We start from the raw sequence: 26,667 nt of genomic DNA, 5'->3' as shown, positions 1-26,667 counted from the left end.
GAAGAGCGTAAGACTAGACGTCAGGAGACACGGGGTACAGTCCAAATGCTGCCACTCACTAGTCATACAGCTTTGCATAAGTCATTGAACCTTTTTTTTTCTGAGCCTACATTTAAACAAAGAAACAAACCTCCATCAAACATACTTCTCTGGATTATGCTGAAGATCAAATGACATAAGGGATTGGAAAGTGGTTGCCCAAATATAAAATGCTATAAAAGGAAGTTGGTTAATACAATTATGTTTTTTCAAGAGGCCCATTAACACTGTTGACAAACTCTTGATTGATAAGGACACAAAAGGTGAGGAGAAACTGAAAGCTCACGAAACAGGACATAGATAGTCACAGCATGGGGAAATAAGGCTTTATTAACCAACTAGACTGTAACCATCACCATTACCAAATATCTTTTTTTTTTTTAACAATGCACCTGCAGGAGTCACAATCCCCACAGAAACCCCAAAATTCTAGCAGCCTGAAGCTTAAGAACGCAATTTAGTTGATGCTATATTGGCACACAGCATCTTTGACTTCTCGTCTATGTTCAAGAACTTTTTAATCTGCCTTTTAAAAAACTCTGTATCTGCTTTTATTGCAGTAAATATAAAATTCTACCATACGTTTAGAGGAGCTGTTATGTACCTAGCATTGGTTATCTTTGATAAATTAGAACCTCTCCTTAGAAGAGAGAAGGTTTTAGTCACAACCTATGTAATGAAAAGAATCAGAGGCACGACAGGACACTGATTGTGCCATGGGAAAGTCACTATTCCTCCTGAGGGTCACAGTGAGCCGAGGCACAGCAGTATAATGCTTGAGGGACCCTGGCTGATCCCATCACAGTCAGGTAGTAGTTTACCCCTCAGTTTGTCATTTCTTGTTTTCCTACATTTTTACTTGGTGCTTTGTTGATGCCATATTGCCACTTTCTTCCTTTTCAATTCCCCTAGCCAATTTCATATGCCATTATCCTCTTTTATGAGAAACTCCTTTTGTGAGAAGCTGGCCTATAATCACCTCGCCATTTCTTTGCCTCCTTTTTGACATGTGAAATGCCTACTATCAATTCACCTTCGTTCATTTTTGCAGTTTCTCCTTTTTGCCTTCAGCTGCTCATTTTCTATGCCATCTCTCATTCTCATTTATATGGGACTAACCTTTCCCTTTCACTAAATGTTGCCTCCATTTACTTCAGTGACCTCAGGAAGCCTTGATCCTGATGCTCATGTGACTGTGAGCTGTTTATTCCTTTTTTAATACAAATAATTTGGAAATTTTAGCAGGGGACCTGTTTTCCTCAGGTTAACTCCTTTAAAAGGGGCTGAAGTTTTAAAGGGCCTAATGTTACATGAATGTTTTGAAAATAATCATCCCAAATAATACAGGACAAGGTCCTAGTTCAAGAATTAGATAATGTAAGAGTCAGCCAAAAGAGAATTATCACGTATACATTCAAAACAGAATATACTGGCTTCCCAAAACATACTGAATACTTTTCAGTTATCAGAAGTACCAATTGTAGCCATAACATTATTATTACTGAATGCACTTAAATTTGACGACATAGTGCTTCCAAAATGGCTCCTGAAAATAAAGAACAACTGTGGTGCTATCCACAGACGTAACGAGAAAACCACTGCTACTTAAAAACCATGTATTTTCGGGGCTTCCCTGGTGGCGCAGTGGTTGAGAGTCTGCCTGCTGATGCAGGGAACGCAGGTTCGAGCCCTGGTCTGGGAAGATCCCACATGCCGCGGAGCGACTGGGCCCGTGAGCCACAACTACTGAGCCTGCGCGTCTGGAGCCTGTGCTCCGCAACAAGAGAGGCCACGAGAGTGAGAGGCCCGCGCACCGCGATGAAGAGTGGCCCCCGCTTGCCACAACTAGAGAAAGCCCTCGCACAGAAACGAAGCCCCAACACAGCCATAAATAAATAAATAAAGCAAACTGTCAACAAGTAAAAATAAACACAATTATAAAAAAAAAAAACATGTATTTTCTGCTTTTACTTCCAGCTCTCTGAAAATTTTGTGCGTTGTTTTTCAAATATCGAGATCTCATTTTGGTCATGTGAGATGAACTTTGGCCACTGACCCCTTGGCTAATGATACACGTTAACTAAAGACCTAAGGAATCTTTGTGTCATTTAGCAAAGTGTCCAATAAGCTATTGAGCCCCACAAAGTTAGCAACTGAGAATTATCATCCTCTACTCACAATTGGACTCACTTAGAGAAACTGTACTAACACCTGGGTGGACCTGCTTTCATTCATATAATAGCTGTTTGAACAATAATTTTTTACCTCAAAATTATTACGACATTTTTATGGTAACTACATCTAAATCACATGATAGCATAACCCAGAAAAATGCCAAATGACAGCCACTTCACAAAACTGTTAAGGTCATGAAAGCAAGGAAATTCTGAGAAACTGTCATAGCCAAGAGGAGTCATAGGATAAGTGACAACTAAACGCAATAAGGTACCCTGGATAGGGTCCTGGAACAGAAAAAAAGAAATTAGGTAAAAATGAAGGAAATTGGAATGAAGTATGGAAATTAGTTAATAATAATGTACTGATATTGTGAAAGATGTATTAACTTAAGATGTTAATAATAGGGGATAGTAGATGTAGGGTATAAAGGAACTCTCTGTAGTGTCTTTGTAATTCTTCTGTAAATCTAAAAACTATTCTAGAAATGTTTGAAAAATATTTACTAAAAGAAAGACAATATCCAGCAAGCCATCAAAGATAACCAGACACAAGGGAATTCCCTGGCAGTCCAGTGGTTAGGACTCGGCACTTTCACTGCTGCGACCTGGGTTCAATCCCTGGTAGAGGAACTAAGATCCAGAAAGCTGCATGGCACAGCCAAAAAAAAAAAAAAAAAAAAGATAACCAGACACAAAAGAGAAATACAACATAAGAGAGAAACAGCACAAACAACAGATGGAAAAAGAGATACACAAAACTCACAGAAAGTAAAATTAAAAGGTATAACACACTATGCTTAATAGTTGCATGTAAATAACTCTCAACTTGAAAGCTTTAGCAAGGAATCTGACATTATAAAAAGAATACAACGTTATTGTTAACTATAGTCAACATGCCCTACATTAGGTTTCCAGAATTTATTCATCTTATAAATGGAAGTCTGTAACCTTTAATCAATATCTTCCATTTTCCCTCACCCAACAGTCTCTGTGAACCACCACTCTACCTTCTGTTACTATGAAATTTTCTAAGAGAGTCCATTCCAAGTATAATCATCTCACTCACAAACACACACAAAGAGGCAACTATGGGAGGTGACGGATTTGTTCATTAGTTTGATTCTGGTAATGATTTCACAATGAAACATACATCAAAACATCACACTGTACACAAAATACATGGAAGTTTGATTTATCAAAAGTAACTTAAAAACATGAAAGGTTGAAAAAGAATCCAATAGAAATTCTAGAAATGAAAAATTCATTAGCCAAATTGAGGAATGCAATTGCTAAGCTTAACATCACAAAATAAACTACTATGGAAAACATACCACAAAAAATCCTACCCAAGATGAGACAAATTGAAAGAAAGAATAGAAAGTAGATAAGAGCATTAAGAGATATAAAGGACACAGCAAGAAAAGTCAACATATGTGAAAGCTGAATCCCAGAAGGAAAGGCCAAAAAGATGGATCAAGCAGAAGAAAGAATCTATGAAGTACAAGACAGGACATTTGAAATTATGCAGTAAGAAGAGAACAAAGAATGAAAAAGAGTGAAGAAAGCCTACATGAATTATGAGATACAATTAAAATAAACAGTCTATGCTTTATTGGAGTGCCAGAAGAAAAGGAGAAAAGGAGAAAGGGAGAAAAGTGGAATTTAGAAACAATGGCTGAGAACTTCCAAAATCTGGGGAGAGATTTGCACATCTAAGTTCATGAAGCCCATAGGTCACCCAAAAGTTTTAAACTGAAAAGATCTTCTCCAAGACAAATTATAATAAAACTATATAGGGACTTCCCTGGTGGCACAGTGATGAAGACTCCATGCTCCCAATGCAGGGGGCCTGGGTTCGATCCCTAGTCAGGGAACTAGATCCCACATGCATGCTACAACTAAGAGTTCACATGCCACAACTAAGAAGCCTGCCTGCTGCAACTAGGACCTGGCACAACCAAATAAATAAATATTAAAAAACAAAATAAAATAAAATAAAACTGTATAAAGACAAGCAGAATATTTAAAGCAGTAAGAGAGAAAAATTTCTCGCATACAAGGGGCCTTCCATAAAACTACTGGTAGATTCCTAAGCAGAAATCTTACAGGCTAAGGAAGAGTTCAATCATATATTCAAACTGCTGAAACTGCCAACCAAGAACACTTTGCCTGGAAAAGTTTTCCTTCAGAAATAAAGGCAAGATAAAGAATTTTCCAGACAAACAAAAGCTGAGGTAGTTTATCACACTAGACCTGCCTTACAAGAAGTGTTGAAAAGAGTTCTTCAAGCTGAAATAAAAGGATACTAATTAGTAACATGAAAAAACACAGAACTATAAAACAGACTGGTAAAAGTATACAATCAAATTCAGAATACACCAGTACTGTAATATGGTGGTGTTTTCATCACTTGACACTATTATAAAAGTAAAAGGACAAGAGAATTAAAAACAACTATAGCTAAAATAATGTGTTAATGGATATACAGTATAAAAAGTTGTAAATTGGGACACCAAAAACATAAAATGTTGGGGGTGGGTACAAGTTTATAGTTTTTGTATGCAAGTGAAGTTAAGCTGTTATCATCTTAAATTGGCTATTATATATATAAAATGCTTTATGTAAGCCTAATGGTAACCACAAAGCAAAAGCCTACAGTAGATACAAAAAAATAAAAAGAAGAGAATCAAAGAACGTCACTATGGAAAATCATCAGTTCAGAAATGAAGAAAGCAAGAGAGGAAGAAAGGAACAATGAAACTACAAAGCAGCCAGAAAACAATTAATAAAATGGCATTGGTAAGTCCTTAGGTATCACTAATTACTTTAAATGTAAATGGATTAAATTCTCCAGTCAAAAGGCACTGGGTGGCTGAATGGATTCAAAGAAACCAGGCTCAACCATATGCTGCCTACAAGACACTCACTTCAACTTTAAGGACACGCACAGTATCCAGGTGAAGGGATGGAGAAGATCATCCATGTAAATGGAAACCACAAGAGAACAAGGAGAACTATTCTTATATGAGGCAAAATCAAATTTAAGTAAAAAACTGTAACAAGAGAAAAAGTAGGTCATTATATTATGATAAAAGAGTCAGGGTTGCCCTGGTGGCGCAGTGGTTGAGAGTCCACCTGCCGATGCAGGGGACACGGGTTCGTGCCCCGTTCTGGGAAGATCCCACACGCCACAGAGCGGCTAGGCCCATGAGCCATGGCCACTGAGCCTGCGCGTCCGGAGCCTGTGCTCCGCAACGGGAGAGGCCACAACAGTGAGAGGCCTGCGTACTGCCCCAAAAAAAAAAAAAAAAAAAAAAAAAAAAAGTCAATAAATCAAGAGAATGTAACAATTGTAAATATAGAGGCACACAAAATTGGAGCGCCTAAAAGTATTAAGTAAATTCTAACAGATATGAAGAGTGAAATAGACAAAAATAAAATAATAGTATGGGACCTCAACACCCCACATTCAACATTGGACAGATCATCCAGACAGAAAAATCAATAAAGAAACAGGTATATCACGTTTTATTGTGCTTCACTTCACTGCACTTTGCAGATACTGTGTTTTTAACAAATTGTTAATGAAAAACACAAAAGATAACAAGTGTTGGCTAGGATGTAGAGAAAAGGGAACCCTGGTGTACTGTTGTTAGGAATGTAAATTGTTACAGTCACTATGGGAAGCAGTATGGATGTTCCTCAAAAAATTAAAAATAGAAATGCCATATGGTTCATCAATCCTACTTCTCAGTATATATCCAAAGGAAATGAAATCACTATCTCAAAGAGATATCTGCATCCCCATATTCACTGCAGCATTATTCACAATAGTCAAGACATGGAAACGCCCTAATTTTCCACTGACAGATTGACATTTTCTTTATCCATCCACTACAGTCTCAGGTTTTACACTCATATATATGAGTTCACATATATCTATATGAATATTTAGCTATGCAAAATAAGAAAACCCTGACATTTGTGACAACACAGATGAACCTTGAGGACATTATGCTCTATGAAATAAGTCAGACAGATAAAGACAAATGCTGTACGCTCTCACTTAATGGTGGAATCTTAAAAAGCCACACTCACAGAAACAAAGATCAGTTTTGTTCTTACCAGGCCTAGGGTGGGGGTGGGGGGGGAAATGAGGAGATATTGGGCAAAAGGTACAAATGTCTGGTTATAAGATGAATAAATTTGGGGGATCTAATGTACAGCATGGTGGCTATAGTTAACAATACCCTACTGTATAGGTTAAGTCAGTAAGAGAGTAGATCTTAAATATTCCCACCACCAAATATAAAAAGGTAATTAAATTATGTGAAGTGATGGAGGTGTTAACTAACCTTGTTGTGGGAATATTTTTGCAATATATACATTTGTCAAATTGTCAAGTTGCGTTTCACACCCTAAACTTACCAAAAATTGTATGTCAATTATATCTCAATAAAGTGGGGAAAGAGGGGAAATAGTCAGTATTTGAGTGTATCTAGGAAAACTGATTGTACAAAAATATACATATATAATTGAGTTTTGTTTATATATATATTTACATACGTAATTTAAATTAAAATTAAATACATGGCAATCATAGCCTGTAAGTCAGGAAAAGGGAAAAACTGCATTTACCTATTTTGAGACTGTTGAGATTTCTTGGAGGAAGGAAATACTGCCAACTAATTTAGACTTTAATAAGTCAAGGAGGGCTTCCCTGGTGGTGCAGTGGTTGGGAGTCCGCCTGCCGATGCAGCGGATGCGGGTTCGTGCCCTGGTCCGGGAAGATCCCACATGCCGCGGAGCGGCTGGGCCCGTGAGCCATGGCCGCTGATACTGTGCGTCCGGAGCCTGTGCTCTGCAACGGGAGAGGCCACAACAGTGAGAGGCCCGTGTACCGCAAAAAAAAAAATAAGTCAAGGATATGCCGAAAAGAATAAAATGCCTAGGAATAAGCTTAACTAAGGAGGTGAAATACTTATATTTGAATAGTACAAATCACTGACGAAAGCACTAAATAAGACACAAATAGAATGATATCCCATGTCCAAAGATTACAAGAATTAATAATGTTAAAATGTCAACTCTACCCAAAGTGATGTACAGATTTAATGTGATCACTATCAAAATACCAATGGCATTTTTTACGAAAATAGAAAAAAGCATTCTAAAATTCATATGCAATCACAAAAGATCAAAAGTAGCCAAATAAATCTTGAAAAAGAAGAAAAAAGCTGGCGGCATAAGAGCTCCTGATTTCAAAATATATTACAAAGCTACAGTACTCAAAACAATATGGTACTTGCAAGTAAACAGACATATAGAGCAATGGAATGGAATTGAGAGCCCAGAAATAAATCCACGCATATATGGCCATCTGATCTTTGACAACGGTGTGAAGAATACACAACGGGGAAAGGACAGCCTCTTCAACAAATGGTGTTGAGAAAACTGGATAGCCACAAAAGATATAGTATTCACGGGCTTCCCTGGTGGCGCAGTGGTTGAGAGTCCGCCTGCTGATGCAGGGGACATGGGTTCGGGCCCCGGTCTGGGAAGATCCCACATGCGGCAGAGCGGCTGGGCCTGTGAGCCATGGCCGCTGAGCCTGCGCGTCCGGAGCCCGTGCTCCGCAGCGGGAGAGGCCACAACAGTGAGAGGCCCGCGTATTGCAAAAAAAAAAAAAAAAAAAGATATAGTATTCAAACAATAATGAATAGGAAGTGGATGTAGCTTTATTAACATCAGACACAATAAATGTCCACGCAAAAAGGATCATTAGAGGTAGTAACCACATGAGTGATATAGTAAGTCTAAATGTATCACCTTATAATACAGCCTTTAATATAAAAAGAAAAGTGACAGAACTCAAGCAATTCTCACAAACAAGCAATTTATGCACAAGCAGAAATCCAAATGGCCAATAAATGCTTGAAAAGGTGTTCAATCTCAATAGTAATCAAGGAAATAATTAAAATTATAATGACATACTGCTACATACCCACCAGAAGAGCTAAAATTAAAAAGACTGAAAATAACACATATTCATGAAGATGAGGAGCAACAGAAAATCTCATGTTGCTGGTAATGTACTTAAATTTTATTTAAATTGGTACAACCACATTGAAAAACCACTTGGAATTATCTGAAATTTGAGCCTAAAAATATATCCCATGATTATGATGTCCTATGCTATCGTTCAAAGAAAGATATTTTTGAGAGTGAAATGGGACACTATGAATAATTACACCAGGACAACAGGTATTAACCAGAACTGAATTAAGCAAACCAGGATATAGTCTCCCTGTACATGACCCCACAATTTTCTCTTAAGTATATATCCAACAGAAATGCATTGCTTACACACAAAAAAACATTATTCAGAAGAGCTAAAAACTGGAACAAACCCGATGTCTACTCACTGGAGAAGAATGTGGCATCTTTACCCCAAAACAACATAAAGAACAAAATATACCAACAAAAAAGAATACTGTTGAATCTCAGAAACATAATATTGAGCCAAAAAAAAAAAAAAGACACAAAAGAATACATATGGTATAATTCCATTTATACAGAGTTTCCAAAAAAAAAAAAGGAACACTATAGAGTTTAGAAATACAAATTTAGGTGGTAAAACTATAGAGGAAACTAAGGAAATAATGACTATAAGTTTGAGGATAGAGGTTATCTGTAAGGTCCAATGAGGAATGAGTACTTGGAAGAGGGCATGGGGCGGCTTCGGGAGAACATGGTGGTCATCTCTTCATGTGAGCTGTATGATAGTTACATGTGAATATTTACACTGTGAAAATTCATAAGCTATATATTTTGTGCACTCTTCTGCATGTCTATCTATTATACTTTGCAACAAAAAGTTTAAAGAAAAAAAATACCAGGTGCTGAGCAAAGAAGTACAAAGTAGTCATGAATAGAGGGAGCCAAGAACTGGTACAGAAATACAGTCTTCAATCTGAACAAAGAAGGCTTCTTGAACAAAAGTGATGTCTTAGCTCCAATTTTGCCTTAAAAAGCAATTATAAAATGAATAGCGTTTGTAAGACAAGAATCCCACTGCAAAGATGTACCTTGCAAGGCTGTTCAATAGTACACTGGAGCACTGAGAACTCCCCCGCCCCATGCCAAGGTTTTTTACCCAACAAATATATCAAAGGAACCTGCTTATACTACAATCTAGCCCCTCGGACTGGAACCCCCAAACAATGCTAGAATGAGACATGGGTGTGCTTTTCCCATCTTTCTGAATAACAGTCATAGACAAATCTTTCTTCTTGGGATATTGGCCAAACAAGATAAACCAAAAGAATTCAAAACAGGGATCTTTTCTCTTACACATCCCCACCTCCATCAGCCTCAGACAAACCTCTGAAAGTGTTCCAAGAGATGGTCCTATCAATCTGTCATTTGCTAAGTTAAAAGGATAGATTTGACCGAAGTCCTGATTTTATGAGTTTTGTCTGTTTCAGCAGGAGGTAAAATGTGCCAAATTCTTACTTCATTTTCACTCTAAGGTTTAAATATGAATAACCATTCATCTAAGTGCTGGACCACACTGTGTAGAACGACTTAAAGCCCAGGAACGTGTCACTTGCGCTAATGGTTTCCGCTAGTCTATAAGGAAGTGTTACGTGTATCTTGCTGACCTCTTTGGACTGATGAGAGCAAAGAAAAAAAAAAAGACGAAGATATCTCCAAGGAAATTCACCTCTGTCCTTAAAATGCAGGGAATCAGCATGTTGAGAAGTTTAGAAATATATTTCATTAGGGAATCTGCAGAAACGTACAAGGGAAATGTTCTCCCATTAAAAATCAAATTTGTACTCTCAGGGATCCAATCAAGAAATGCTTTCACTATAAAGGACATTAGTGTGACAACTGGCAACATTTGAATAAAGATTGCAGATGAAATAATACTTTTTCTTTAAATTTTGATAACTGTACTATGGTTATGTAAAGTGATTCTCCTTGATTTTAGGAAAAACATACTTAAGTTTTGGGGTAAATGGACATCATGTTTGCAACTTGCTCTCAAACAGTTCAGGAAAAAAAAATTTATATCTATAACAATCTACAGAAGAGAGAGGGAGTGAGACAGGGAGAACAAATGTGGTAATATCAACATTTGGGAAATCTGAGTGAAGCGTATATGGAAATTCTTTGTACTATTTTTTTGTAACTTTTCTAGAAGACTAAGTTTATTTCACAATAAAAAGCTAAAAATAAATGAGCTCATGAACCAGGGTCTAGGGTTAAGAATCACGATGTGAATCTTTTTTTTTTTTTTTTGCGGTATGCAGGCCTCTCACTGTTGTGGCCTCTCCCGTTGCGGAGCACAGGCTCAAGACGCGCAGGCTCAGCGGCCATGGCTCACGGGCCCAGCCGCTCCGCGGCACGTGGGATCTTCCCGGACCGGGGCACGAACCCGTGTCCCCTGCATCAGCAGGTGGACTCTCAACCACTGCGCCACCAGGGAAGCCCACGATGTGACTCTTTGATAAAAGAAAAGTTTACAGACTCAGCCAACAACAAACTCTGTAACTGTGGATAAGTCACTTGGCTTCCCTGAGTCTGTTACAGCACCTCAAATCAAAATGAGCTTTTTAGATGGGGGGGTCCCCATTCCAATTCTAAAATATCAGGGTTCAAGGTTCTCTTATCTGCCCTCCATAATCTCCTCCTTTTCAACTGGCTGATTACCTGTTGCAAGGAAATATACAAATAATGACAACAGTTAGCATTTATTAAGAATTCTATGGCAGGACCTTCCTAATTCTTTTTTTCTTTTACATCTTTATTGGAGTATAATTGCTTTACAATGGTGTGTTAGTTTCTGCTTTATAACAAAGTGAATCAATTACACATATACATATGTTCCCGTATCTCTTCCCTCTTGCGTCTCCCTCCCTCCCACCCCTCCCACCCTCCCTATCCCACCCCTCTAGGTGGTCACAAAGCACTGAGCTGATCTCCCTGTGCTAATTCTTTAAAAATATAAACACATTTAATCTTCACGACAACCATATTTGTACGTACTATTATTGTATCCATTTTGTAGTAGAAGAAACTGGGGCATGGAAAATGACAAAATATACCTTAGGTGATGGAAGTGGTGAGAAGATAGAGCTGGGACCAGAGGCTATGCTCACAGCCCTTATATAAGAGGTCAGCAAACATTTTCTGTACGTGGCCAGATGGCAAATATGTTAGGCTTCGTGTACTACATAAGTGTCTGTTGCATATTCTTTTATTTTTTCTGTCTATATAATCCTTTAAAGATGAAAAAAAAAACTCTTTGATCGCAGGCAGTACAAAAACAGATTTGGCACCAGTTTTAGCCTTCATATTGACTGCTGGCTTATACTAGCCTGCTTCTACAAGAGAACTGACTAGTCATCAAATGACTTAACTGGAAAGCCGCCAGAGTGATCTCCTTTTCTAATGCTTTCCTTTTATAGATGAGGCACTAAGATATCAACTCGTCTGCCTAAGTCCATGCTACTCATCAGATTAAGACCCTGGTCATCTGGCTCCTCATCCAGTGCTCATGGCATCACAGACCACTATATTTTAGTTGCATCCTGGGGAAACCCAAACTATGCTATTAACTTATATTTGCATTTATGACCACCGAAAACCAATAATCGACTTTCAATCAAGCTAGAAAACAAGACCTATACAAAAGTTTTCAATGATAACAAATGTTATACATTTATGTACTTAGCTATATAAATTAATTCAAATCAATTCAATTTTTTTCTGTGTAGCACTGTAAAAGAGTAAAAAGAATCAAGTGGACTCTGCCTCCAGAAGAAAATCTTGTGGAGAAACATGGAATTGTGAGCAAAGGACAGGAAATCGAGATGCGGAGGGATCAATGAGGGTTGCAGTGACCCCAGGAGTTTCCAAGACATAAAAGTGCAAGACAGAGCTAGAAGGAACAGGACAGGCCCTTTGGGGAAACCTTCTGCATTGCAGTTGCAAGGATTTCAACTCAACAAACATCAAACCAAGACTAACCGAAAGCATATGTTTTGGGATAACAGTGAGTAAGAAAGTGTTGTCTCTGCTCTCAAGGACCTTAATATCTGGTGAAGACCACATTTTCACTTGTGGAATCTGTAGCAATTTGAACACATGCCTCACAGTACTCCCAAAAACTACTAACTTGACATCTAACACAGAAGAGACAGAGAGCTAAAAGATGAATGAAATTTGCTGGTTGCATAGGAAATGGTGACTTCAAATGACATTTATGAACCAAGTTCTCAATAGCTCCCTCCAGGGTTACAGCTCCCTGACTTTACAGGGCTGTTTTCCCTGGGACAGGAAGAAGTGTGCAGATATCAGAGAAGTCAACTATCCAGTCCAATTGACCCGAATCTGCTGTCACTGTGCAAAATTCAATGTGATATGTATTTGCTGTCTTGTTATTTCTTTCCAGTATAAACATCAGTTGAGCATATTAATATGTACCAAAGCAATCTATACCCATCAAAGTCCATGAGCTTTCTTCAGCCCTACTTTGTTCAAAACTTTAGCCCCAAATTATGAGATGTCTTAATGCTGACTATAAAATTGATTGTAATATCAAGCACACTTAAATATTCATCAATTGTTCATATCTGCATGATACTGTCATGCTTTTGTAGCCTTATAGCAGTCCTTGTAAGCTACAGAGATGACACCAATATTTAGCAGTCACACTAGGAAGCAAAGTAAAGGAGCTGATCTGGTGGGTAAAAGAGGGAGAGGATGGGAAAGTGTTAAGCGCTCTAAAATGAGTGCTACTGAGGTATGAGAGTATAATACAAAAATGACTAGATAAAAATTAGCAGATCCAGGTTTTGGTTCTGCCACTAACAAGATATGAGATGGTGACAAAGCACATTTTCTAGCCCTCAACTTTCTCATCTGAAAATGAAGGGCTGGATGAAATGACCTCTAAAGGCCGTTTTAACTCTTATGGTCTATTATTCAATGGATTACACACATTTTGGGGTAAATATGAAAGTTGAAAGGGAAATAAAACAAGTGTGTCCGTTAAAACTATCACAAATCAACCGAGGACTAGAATTGTAGACTGTCAACATTGAAAACGACCAGCTGGTCATCTAGTCCAGGGATTGGCAAACTTTGGAGAGCTAGACAGTAAATATTTTAGGCTTCAAGGACCACCTAGCTCTCTCTCACATATTCTTGTGTGATTTTTAAACAACCCTTTGAAAAACAGTCTTATATTGCAAGTTGTACAAAAAGGCCAGATTTGAGCTGTGAGACATATTTAACAACTCCTGGTCTAGTCTAACGCTAATTTTACAGATGAAGAGATTGAGGTCTATAGATGTTATGTGACTTGTGTAAAATCACAAAGCTTGTGAATAACAGAGTCAGGACTAGGTGTCAGAGTTCATAAATCCCAATCTAGTATTCTTTTCTGCCTCCCTAAAAGATGACTTATCATAGACTTTAAAAGCCCCTTAGGGACTTCCCTGGTGGTCCAGTGGTTAAGACTCCACACTTCCAAGGCAGGGGGCGTGGGTTCAATCCCTGGTCGGGGAACTAGGATCGCACATACTGCATGGTGAGGCCAAAAAATAAAAATTAATTTAAAAAAAAAAAAAGCCCTTTAGCATCGTAGAATTTGTTGGGTCTCTTCTATACTCATCTCCCTTTTGGCATACATCTTCATGACATGTGACCTCATGATTTCTGACTACCTAGGGTCCCCACATGGTACTATATCCAAACCTGCCCTTTTCTAGACAGTATCTTTTGAATCAGACTTGGATTATTTATTCATTACATCTTAATTAACTAATCCATCCAGCATCTCTCTCAATGTCCTACTTTCTATAACAGGATAAACTTAAGATTACCATTATGAGAATGTGGGTTACGAAGACAAGGTTGTTCAGTTTTAGTCTGATCTGACTCTACAGTCATAATGGTAATTTTAACACCACACACTTAAAAATGGCATCTCATTTGATACCCCAGAAAGCCCTGTTAGGTAAATACTATGATTTTTCTCATATTTTACAGGTGAGAAAACAAGAGTTTCGGTCAATTGCCTCAAGTTACACAGCTAGTAAATGGTGGAACAAGGATTTGCAACCAAGTCTGTCTGACTCTAAGCCTCTGAAGCAGTAAAGTCTGTAGATTCACAGCAATTCGCTGACGGAAGGGGAATAGGGTATGTCACAAGGGATAGCTTCTCTAGAACCCCCAGGGAACATCACAAGTAGTTCCAGTTTCCTTTCCTTAAGAAAACATCAATCATGAGGCTGAAACTCAGGCCTGAGCAGTTACCATGTCATCCACGCCTCCATTCTGGACTTCCCAATCAATATGGCAGCTCCAGCAACAGTGAATAGCCCTGTCTAACCCAAAGCCGTGATGGATAGTGATGGCCTTTGGAAATGGAGTGCACTGGGCCACCAAGAAATAGAATATCCATCAATTAAAACAGAGGGACTCTAGCCAAGGCAGCATTTGGAAATTAAAGTAAACCACTGAGCAGGTGGTGAGAGGTACTTGATCATTCCTATCTAATGTCTAAATTTAATCATCTCCCCAGCTGGGCCACCCGCAGCGGATACAGTATAGAAGGTCTTCTTGTTTGCAGAGGACTATAGTGCCCTGCGTTATGGCTCTTTATCAAACCAGACGTTTGTTACCCCCACAGCCCTCAGGAGTTGCTCCTGAACATCTGTTAGCAAGGAATTCATTCTAATGGATTACCTGCCTGTTTAAATAAGCATGTAATACCTAAAATTCCAAGTACCATTCTCACTTCATCCCTTTCATGATTTAGTGGAAAATATACCGGGCTAGTAAGCAGAAAGTTTCAGTTCTGTCTCCAGCTATGCTGTAAAACTGGCTGGGTAAACCTGGGCAAGATATTTCTTGTCTCTGGGTCTCAACATCCTCTTCCCCCCGCCCCCCAAAAAATGGGCGTTAGACTTCACGTCATCCAGAATCCTTAGCCAGGCTCCCAGACATACATCCTTCCCTTACTCCAGACTCCTACTCTCTATGGATAAAACTCAAACCTGATCCAGGATTCAAGTTTCTCTATGATTCAAGCTAACTTCGCCTGCTCTGTTCCATCTCCCCACCTTTCTTGAAAACATACTGTCTGTTCATATTAAGCTGGCTGTTCCACTTCTTTGACATACATCCTATGTTTTCGTTGCTGTCGCTGTTGTTGTTTTCTGGCCACGCCACGCGGCTTGCGGGATCTTAGTTCCCCGACCAGGAATTGAAGTTGGGCCCGGGCAGTGAAAGCGCTGAGTCCTAACCACTGGACAGCCAGGGAATTCCCCGTCCCATGTTCATTGGCCATGCCTTAATTCAGGCTCTTCCCCCAGCCTGAAATGTCTGTGATAATCCAAAGTCTGCCCCACCCTTCAAGGCCGAGCTCATTCTAATGTTCTCAAGAAGGCTTTCCTTCAGGAGAAAGTAAAGAAAGAATATAATGGTTAGAGGACTGCAAACACAGAGTTTATTCGGAATCCTATACCCCATATTGCAGTTGTTCCAATTTAACTCTCTGACAGCCCAAAGTTAGCAAAAAGTAAACAAATCATAATTGTGGACACATCCTAGTGTGCCTTGTGTGGTGATACCCTGATCTTACAAAGTTTTCCACAAACATAACGGTACACCTTTTAACATATGGTATGACTTACCTTGAAATCCTCTTGAATTTAATCTTTAAGAATACTAGGTTGCAGATATTAGAATACAGTATTCTCACAAGATCTCAGACATCACAAAATATCCAAGTTCAAAGGATTCCTAGAGGTCATCAAGTCAACACTGCCAGCTAATGTAGGATCTCGTGGATAGATGGTCACCCTACCTCTACTTGACCTCTAGCTAGACACTTACGGAGATGAGAAACCCATTACTTTACAAGATACGCCACAAAACACCTGTGAAATTATTTATTATAATTATAAATTTATAAAAAATTATAAATTTATAAAAAAATTTAAAAATAATAAATTATAAATTTATTCATTCCGTCAATATACAGTTATTGAGAACCTACTATGTACCAGGTACCAGTTTAGGTATGATGGAGATACAGCAGAAAACAAGACAAACAAGATCTTTGCTCTCAGGGAGCTTCCATTCAATTTGTAAGGAAATAAATGACAAGCAAGTAAATACATTAATAAGACCACAAAAAGTTATGCAATAAATAATAACAAGAAAAGGGATGCATAGGGGATTCGTTGGTCAGGGAAAACCTCTCTGAGGAGGTGATATTTGAGCTAAGACCTGAACCACCAGGAGAGAACTACGCAAATATTCTGGGGAGGACAGTTACATGGAGGAAGAAGAGACAGCAAGTAACAAGGCCCTGGGGTAGAGGTGCAGCTACTGTGCACGAAGAACAGCAAGGGGCCAATGTGGCTGGACTGCAGTGAGCAAGAAGGAGCTGTAGGCAATGAGGTGAGAAATAGGCAGAAGCAAATCATGCGGGGCCTTGTAGGTCACAGTCAAGAACCTGGTATTCACTCTAAAGGCAATGGGTTGCTCTGCCTTTTAGAAGAATATACACCAATGTTATCCCTCTTCCATGTGACAACTATTTAAATACCTTAATATGTTGCTTATATCCCCACTAAGTCCTCTCCCTTATAGGCCAAAAGTCACCAAATTCTTCAACCATTCCCTCCTAAGTTGTTTTTAGATTCCTCACTACTCCCTTTGTCCCCTTCCAGTCATGCTCCAGTTTGCTAATGCCCTTCCTAAACTGTACAGTGACACATATTAGGTGAGAAATAAATCCTACCTGAAGTCATAAACAAACAACATACCATGCTCAATGCAAAGTACAGTAGGATAATTTCTTTCCTTGTACTAGACATCATGGTTCTATTATTCTAACCCAAGGAGCATTCATTTGGAAAGTGCCACACTTCATTTCTCAAAGCACCAGCAACCTGTTTCATGTGTATCAAAGATGACATGGAAACTGATTTTCATTCATATATGAACCAGCAGCCTCTTCCACGGACCCTCATCAAATTTGCTTCAAAAGATGATACCATTTTATACTAAAAGAACATGGTAAACGGATTGCAAAAAAAAAATGGTTCAAAAACTTCACCCATCAATGGATCCATACACTTTGCTATGGGGCTTTGCAGTATCTGCCCACTCTAGGTGATGTGTTCTTCCCCATCCCTTCATTTTGGGTTTGGAACTGTAACTTCCTTTCCCAACTGAATATTAGCAAACACAAGAGGAACCTTTACTCATTTACATTTGCTCTAACAGACCCTCATCATCTTATGAACACACCAATGCAAGAGAATGTGGAAAAGAGCCAAGTCATCCAAACTGAAGCCATCCTAAACAAGCCAGCCCCCAGGCAACTCACAGATGATTGAAGATGCGTGAGTGAGACCAGACGAACTGCTCCACCAACTCATTGACTCACAAGCCATAATATACAGCTGTTGTTCAAAGCCACTAATTTGAAAGGTTGTTTGTTATGCAGCAGTGACTTCCTGATAAAGACCTTTCAGTCTGTGGTGTTCAATCATAAAGCCCCTTCTCCTAACAGATGTATGCACATACATACATGTTCCAGCAGAAGAGTTCAAACTTTGGTACATTCATTTTAGATTTCTGGTCTAAAACATCATAGATAAAATGGGATTTTGTGTCTGTGTAATATAGGTCATATTCATTCAGCTACCTAAATACCACTACCTCTCTTGGACTCAACTGAATCCTCATTCTGTATAGCACAGAGCCTTGTATGGTATGTAAAATGCTAAATCAACCAAAACTAAAAACAAATATTACATACATTAAGCCTACACCTGCTAAAAATATGCTTTTTCTCTATTTTCCTTCAGATCTATATGAGATGACGGACCAACTGCAGAGAAAAAATGATTTCTTGGAAGAGCAGGGTTTCCCATTGTGTCTAAGGTAATAGAAAGGATACTACCACTCTGCTAAATCTTCCTGCAGTTGACTTGCTGTGAACTGCTACAGTAAAGTAAAAGAAAATTATTATTAGGGTTCAAAAATACAAGTTGTTTTAAATAAAGTTTACATTAATCTGCAGACATTGGACACCACAAAACTCATTTACAATTCCCAATAATTGGTCAGGGCTTATTAAATGTTTTTATATTTAGATTTACACAGTTTAATACATTTTTTTTCTTTTCATTATTTATTTTGTCTCATTGGGAAAGAAATTTAAGACAAATTAAATTCAATCTTGTTGCCAGTGATGTGTCTGACTGCAACAATGGACTTTTCTAAAAAACTACATGCTACAAGAAAACAAAATAAAATAGCTCCATCTTGAAGGTTCTCAGAAATAAGGACATGTGTTCTCAAACTCTGCTTGTGAAAAGTACACACATTTTATGTACTTTTTATGTGGAGAGAGGCCGTCAAGAAGGGGTTAGAAGTAGAAAAATCATTAGAGTAAAAACATAGAGGGTGGAAAGGGATACCTAGGCTCATTCTATGCTCTCCTACCTGAGAATGGTGAATCCTGGGAAAACAAACTTCAGACAAGAGGGAATAGTCAAGATGAGGACATATTTCTATTTAGAATTCTACCACGTATGACTAGCCTGGTTCCCTAAGCCATACTCTAACTCCTCTTGCAAGCTCAGTTCTGGGACCCAAGTTCTTCCTAATCAGGAAGAACTTTTATGAAACCTAGTTTAGTATTCAAGCAGCCCATCATTAAACCACCTTTACTAGTCATATTCTGATCACACAGCCCCAGTCTAGGAACTGAACTTCTTGCTAAACTTCTCCGTGCCTCAGTTTCCTCACCCAAAAATACGCGATGGTGTGAGACTTAAATGAGATAATGCACGTGCCTGACACATAGTAAGAATTCAATAAAAGTCACCTGCTTCTAGCTTACTCCTGTTACTAGGGTTGTGGTGGTAAACTGCCTCACTAAAAACCAAAAAATTTTTAAAGCCTTAATTTATATTGTTTGCTCACCCTCATGGTGCAAATACTCCCATCATAGCTGATGTCGAACAACTAATATGAGGCCAATGGACGAGGAGTCATCAAGAAAAGTACACACAGTTAGCTCTAGTGAGCCACCATAAGCCAGCACCACACCATTACGTGACCAAGACTCCAACTCCACTTTGTAATCCACTTCAAGTAATTGCTCCTATTATTTTCCCCTGCATCTTAATCCTGATCAAAAACTTTGACCCTATGTTGCTCTCAAACTAAAGTCCCTTTCTTGAATCTTAGAAGTGACCCCAGAACATGTTTTCTATCAGAAGTCCCTGATCAGACAGTGTCCCTGCTCATCTGGGTCTTAGCATACCTCCTGCTTCCAAAGTTTCTGTCGTCATGTCACAATGCTTGTCAAGCTACTCTGTCCTTGAGGGGTGTGTCTATATTCATCTGCGTGGACTGCCACAATCCTCTAGTTATGGCTGTGGTTAGGGCTCTATCTGGGGCCAAAGACAGGGCCTACTGAAAAAGGGGTACAGTTCATGACTGGGAATAATGAGTTCAATCATCTGTAGAACTAAAATCTATTCCCTTGGTTTAATTAGCACTTTATTTTCACTATCTGAGTACCAAGCACAACTTCTAGGTACAGGTAGTTGAGCAGACTGCCATAAACACACCGGGGGTTTCAGGATGCTACAGACACAGCCCATTCATAAATAAGAGAGGCAACATCTATTTAACGAACAATTCACAGCATATAATCACATGCAAACCATGAACTCATATGGCTGTCAAAGTATCTTACTCGGTAACTGGCAAAGCTGAAGGCATACTGACGCAATTATCTGTGCAAGTGAGTAAGTGATCCAATTATGCATATAATTATGGCACAGCATTAATGCTGATAATGATGAGAAAGATGATCCCATAATGACTAAGCCAGAAAAGAGAAAAAAGTAATTTGATTTGGAAAACATGAAACCACTGAGAGCATCAGTAGGCAACTGATAGTTCTTAGATATTCACATGAAAGGGGTCAAGAGGCAGAGGAAAGGACTCAACTAGCCCAGTGAATTTGATATTTCCATAAATAGAAAGTTTATACCTTACAGATTATACAATAGCAAATATTTATAACATGTTGAAATGCATGCGGCAGAGCATCTGATTCTGATCATACAGTCTTGTTTTAACATCTTGAACTATCTTAGCATTACCACATGCTTATGAGTTTCCCCCGAACTATAACTGTGCAGAAATGCTGAGTGATTAAGAAGCTCCTGGATTTCCATCTCTCCTGAAAATATATGCATATATCCAGCCTGTTGTATCTCTTAAGACACTACACTAAAGTGATGAAGCTCACTGAAGTCTGCATAAAAAGAAGGCTCCTATAGAACCACAACTAAGTCTCACCCACAAAATACATCTAGCTTCTCCTGTTTACACTACAATTTACTGTTTCCACATGGCCAATCTCCCTCTTCACTTACCTGGTTAGCCACCTTAGCCCTGAGAATGGATCACTCGCTTGCTGATTCTCCCACCTATTTTATTGTTTATTACATAATCATTATTGAACATCTACTATGTGGTAGACACTAAAATGTTTGGGATTAAATACATACATACACACAAATATACATATCAGGGTCAATGTCCTCAAAGCACCAACAAATCTAATGCAAGAGACAGACAGGTAAACTGGCAACCACAAAAGAATATGAAAAGTTTCATTTCTGCATTATCATGGGGCAAAAAAAGGAGCCCAGAAGAGAAATACCAATTTAGACCAGGGGAGTCAGAGAAGGTTTTCTGGAGGAAATAACATCTGAGACAAAGGACCAGTAGGAGGTAGCTAAACAACAATATGGCAGTGGAGAAGGCAAAGCCCTTGCCTCCATGGATATTCAGTCTAGGGAAAAACAAACAATAAAAATAGTATGTATATAATAACGCATCAGTTAGGGACTTCCCTGGTGGTTCAGTGGTAAAGAATCCACCTTCCAATGCAGGGGATGCGGGTTTGATCCCTGGTCGGGGAACTAAGATCCTACATGCCGAGGGACAACTAAGCCCACATACCACAACTACTGAGACCACGCGCCTCAACGAGAGAGCCCTCGTGCCGCAAACTACAGAGCCCACACGCTCTGGAGCCCGCACACCACAACTAGAGAGAAACCCAAGCAGACCGCGTGCCATAACAAAAAGATCCCGCACACCTCAACAAGGATCCCATGTGCCGCAATTAAGACCCGATGCAGCAAAAAAAAAAAAAAAAAATAACTAAATAAATATTTTTTTAAATATTTTAAAAAAATAACGTAGTTAGTATCTGGTATGAAGAAAAATAGAGCAAGGTGTAGAGGCAGCGCAATAGCGGTGCACTTCAGATAGAATGTTCAGAGAAGGTCTTGCTGAGGTATTTGCGTAGACATGAATGACAGGAGGGAGCAAGACATGTGCATACCTGAGACAGGAATATTCTGGGCCCTGAAGCAGGAGCATGTTTAAAGAGTTTCAAGGATCAACAGAAAAAGCAATGTAGCTGAACCTGAGCAAGAGAGGAAAGAAACTAAATCAGAAGGCAAGCCAAAAGCCAGGTCACATAGGACCCTATAGGCCATGGCAAGGTATTTTATTGTTTGGGATTTTTCTTGAACTGCAGGTGTGCAGAATTTAATTAATCATAATTCCTGGTTCAGGTTACCCTATCATTGCTTTATGAATTATTCATCTATTTTAGTCTCTTAATAAATATCCATGAACCAACTGCCCAGCCCCCAAACTGGAATCTTACCTGTATTTCTCCACTATCCCACCGCCCCGCATAGCCCCTTGAAGGTAACCACTAATCTGAATTTTATGTTTATTATCCTTTTTCCTCTTTATTAATTTGATCAAGTATATGTGCATTCCTTTAAAATGTTTTGTCTCACTTGTTTTTTTTTTCATTTCACAAAAACTTTGTCATCTTCTATGCTGTCTTCGGATCTTGCTTTTTTCACTCTCATATCACTAAGGTTTATTTGTGTTGTTGCTTTTCACTGACGACATATCACATTATGTGAACATTCCACAGACCATCCATTACTCCTTTTCTTGTTAATGGACATTTGGGAAGTGCCCCAAATTTTGCTATTACAAACAATGCTACCACAAACATTCTAGCACGGGTCTCCTGGGTACGTGTGTTAAAATTTCTCTTGGAATATACCTAGTATCGAGGCTAGGTTGTAGGATGTGCAAGTGCTCAATTTTACAAAATAATGCCACCTTGTTTTCCAAAGCAGCTGTAGCAAATTATATTCCCACTAGCAATAAAAAAGAGAGCTCACAAATGCATCCTCTCCAGCACTTTGCATTTGCAGGCTACCTACATTTTATCATTCAAATAGATGTAAAATGGTATCTCATTGTGGTCCTGATCTGTATTTCCCTAAGTAAAAGGGGGGCTGTTTATCTCTTCGTGTTTATTAGCCATGCTTCCTTTTCTCTGAAATCTCTAGTCCTCTTTTTTTGCTTGTTTGTTTCTCCATTCACTTCTTTTATAGTTATTTTTTATTGAGGTAACGTGGGTGTATAACATTACATAAGTTTCATGTGTACAACGTTATATTTCTGCTTCTGTATACCTTTCAGCATGCTCACCACCAAAAAAATATTTTCCATCCTTATTTAACCTGTCTTTCAATTTTGCCTATGGTGTTTATTGATAATCAAAAGATCTTTAATTTATCAACCCTTTATGCTATGGCTAGGGTCTATTTTCTCACTCCAAAGTGAGAACAAATAATCACCCACATTTTCTTTTGAAAGTCTTAAAATTTTGCTTTGGACATTCGAGTTCTTAATCCTTCTAAAGTTGATTTTTTTTTTTAATACGGTATAAGGTAGGCATCAATTTTCCTTTTTCCCCATATGTGCAGTTTTCCCAGATTCATTGGTTGAATAGTTCCTCTTTTTCCCTGTGATCTGCCATATCACCTGTTATATGTCAAAGTTCACTGCATATCATTCAATCTGTTTCTCGAAGGTTCTATTCCACTGTCAGTGTGTCTGCCTATGTCCTGATTCCATACTATCTTCCTAACTCGTTTGAGATTGTTCCTTCTTGCCAAACATCACCCACAATCATCTACTACTAGTGATCTTTTGTTTGGCAGGCCACAGAACCCCCTTCTTTCTATATACTTCTTTATAAAGTAAATACGTTATATACCTCATTGGCTGTATATAGCCAGGTCTTGGCAAAACTCCCAATGTCAGACTCATATGGCATGTGTATGTGCACAGAGGTGCACGCACCATTAAAAGAAGGGACAATTCCCTTCCCTTCCTTGCCCCTTTCTTCCTTCCTGCAGCCTGGAATGAGGGTGCACTGTCTAGAGCTAAAGCAACCATCCAGGAATATGTAGTGACCTTGGGAACGAATACTGCATACAACTGAGCAACAAGATAGAAGGATCCTGGATCTTGAGACTGTGGAGCACCTGAATGGCTCCGTAAGACCAAGCTCCAGGGTCTTAGGTGAGTGACATTATTTCTTGTAGTTGTAAGTTGCTGCCTTGTAGTTTGGATTTTCTGCTACTGGCAGCCAGACCTAATCCTAAATAAAACAATTCCCATTAACTAAAACTCATGCATCTTGCTTCAATCAGCAATACAAAATCTCTGCCTTTGAAACACTTGCCAGATAGCTCAAGCTTAAATCAATAGCTATCCAATTCCTGCCAAAAGCCAAGCTGAAGCAACTAAGAGTCAAGAAGTGAATAAAAGACATGCTATTCATCCACTCCTCAAGGTCTTCTACACTACCTACATTCACGTAGGTCACCAGAAAGCAGTACAACGTGGCTGCAGTTTTACTTCTGACAGAATGTTATAACTGAAGTATGAGTTAACAATATGGTCTCTCATCTGGGTGGGCAGGGATCAAAAGGAACAGTATATAAAACTTCATGACAAAGCAGGAGAGTTAGTTGAGTTTCCTACAGATTTTTTTCTATGTTGGCTGGATCAGGATTACCTGTGATACTGATATTTAGGGCAAACACAATGTATTTTCCCAGTCAGGACACTTTTAGGGGTGAAAGAAGATGCTACTAATCCGTCCATCGGGAGAACAGGCGGAAGCCAGGACTGTCCTGGGCAAAAAGAGATGTATGCTCATCCTGGCATGGATAGTTAGCTCTTTCGGTCAAACTTAGACGAAGTGAGTGTACATTTTTATTTTTTATTAAAATACCAGTGCCACTAAGCTTAGACACTACTTTAAATTCTTATATTGTCACCAAACCACTGGAAACCAAAACTACCAGGAAAAGTGATCTGGTCAGTCAGCGAAGCCCAAATTAGATAGGTTTCATTGCAACTGCTACATAAGGGAATTGTTGCAAGGCTAAGAAAAGAGGCTTATCATATGTATGACTGATGCAATATAAAGATTTAAATATTTATCATCTCCAACAAGCTGTGTAAATTCATTGAAATATTATTACATTCATTCAGTTGTTACTCTTGAACTCACTCAGAAGCTACTTACTAAGTGCCTGAGTGCACTGGTGGTCAATTCCATACAGGGTAAAGTGAAGGGCGGTTCCACACCTCTGGGCAGCTACACATGTTTATGAATAATCATCTCTTCTTTCTTCTTCCCTTTTTTTATCCTTCTCCTCCTCTTCTTTCTTCATTTTTGTTCCTTCTTCAGACAGCTCCAGTTTGAGCGTTTTTTGTTTTTGTTTTTTAACGCTATCTAGCATTAATCTGGTTATGAGCACTTATCAACTCTGTCTTCGGAGAATAAAAGCAAGCTTATCAAACATGCTAGAAGGGTTATCTGACTTTGGCCTTATGCCCCGGTAGGTTGGTGTCCACCTGCATTTTCATCTTATCCTACAGTATGGCAGAAGCTCATCCACACACACTGATGTGCATCTTTCTGCTGAAGACCTCGTCAATAACAAATATATTGATAGGTTTTGGGGGATTTTATTCCCTAATATCAGCAACCCTTGATTCTATCCATACATATTTGGTAACCATATCATCTTATGTACACATACACAGTCTTCTAAGTATCCCATGTACAATGTCTTTGATTGACTCCATATTTTAAATAGTCTTTACATAGAGTCCTATGAAACGTACTAAGATGAACTCACAATTCAAAGCACCACTAGTTTACTTAGCATCATTTAGCCAATATTGATAATGGGTGCTAACCCATTTGATAGTTTATAATTCACTGTTTGGAAACAGAGGCCTTTATAGAGCTCAGGCTCCAGGCCCACAGAAAGAGAATTTCATGGGAAATATTTTCTGATGCTTTAACTTTAAAATGCTCTCCTTTCAACCCCAGCCTGTCAAGCAGTTAATGATCATAAACAAATGCTTGAATGCACTCAAAAGATTGCTATTTAAAGCAAAATTACAGTCAATCTTCTGGTAGAGCAAAAATTTTTCTTCAAGTAGGAAAAATCATCTCCTAATTCATATGTTTTGAAAAAGTTTTAGATCTATGGTTTCTGAAAGCTTCACTCTTCCTTCAATTCAGGTCAACAGGCATTTACTAAATGTTTAGAATAATCTTTTCTCCCTTTCTCATGTAAGTGAGCAGAGGAAATTTTCCCCCCTTGGGTGAGATGCCCATCCCTCAAACAATCCACTGTGTTCCAAGAGGTGGGATCACATTGTAGCAGCATGGTGATTTCTGTGGAAACCATGTAGATGTGGGTGGGGTAAGGAGAGGAACAGATTCTATAAAACGGGGTGCTTTAGGCATAAAACAGTAGTTGCCCACTGCAGCATAACGTACAAAAGTTTATATAGCACAGTTTGTCTTCAAGAAACTTACATCATTTTCCCGTTCCAGAGGTTTTTTAAAATTAAAACATCAGAGTAGAAAGGGGCAAGAATCTTGACTCTTCCATTAGGAGAATCAAGTTTTGGCTCTCCCACAATTCAGCAAGGTGACGATTTTCTCAGGGCTTCAGTTTCTCATCAACCAAAACAAGAAGGTTGGACTAGATGATTTTTAAAGTCTGCCATCCTTCCTACCTAATGATATTGCACCACCATCCACCCAATGGCTCAAGCCAGAAATCTAGGGGTCACCCTGAAATCTTTCTTTTCTCACCTTCTAAATCTAACAACCCTCTTCACCGAAACCACTGCCCCCATTCGCCCTCATCTTAGCAAGTAACAATTCTAATTCCTTCCAGTTGCTCAGACTGTATCATCTTTGACTCCTTCCCTTCTCTCATAACCCACATGAAATTGATCCGTGAACTCTGTGGACTTTACCTTCAAAGTTTATACAGAATCTAACCACTTCACAATACCTTCACTACTGCCACCCAAATCCAAACCACCATAATCTCTAGCCTAATTACTGAAATATCCTCCTAAATGGTTTCAATGCTCCCTCTCTTGCCCCCTTATTATC

This window comes from Lipotes vexillifer, unplaced genomic scaffold (assembly GCF_000442215.2).
Source record: "Lipotes vexillifer unplaced genomic scaffold, Lipotes_vexillifer_v1.1 scaffold215, whole genome shotgun sequence".
In the NCBI taxonomy this organism is placed as follows: domain Eukaryota; kingdom Metazoa; phylum Chordata; class Mammalia; order Artiodactyla; family Lipotidae; genus Lipotes; species Lipotes vexillifer.
Note: the sequence above shows the minus strand (reverse complement) of the source record.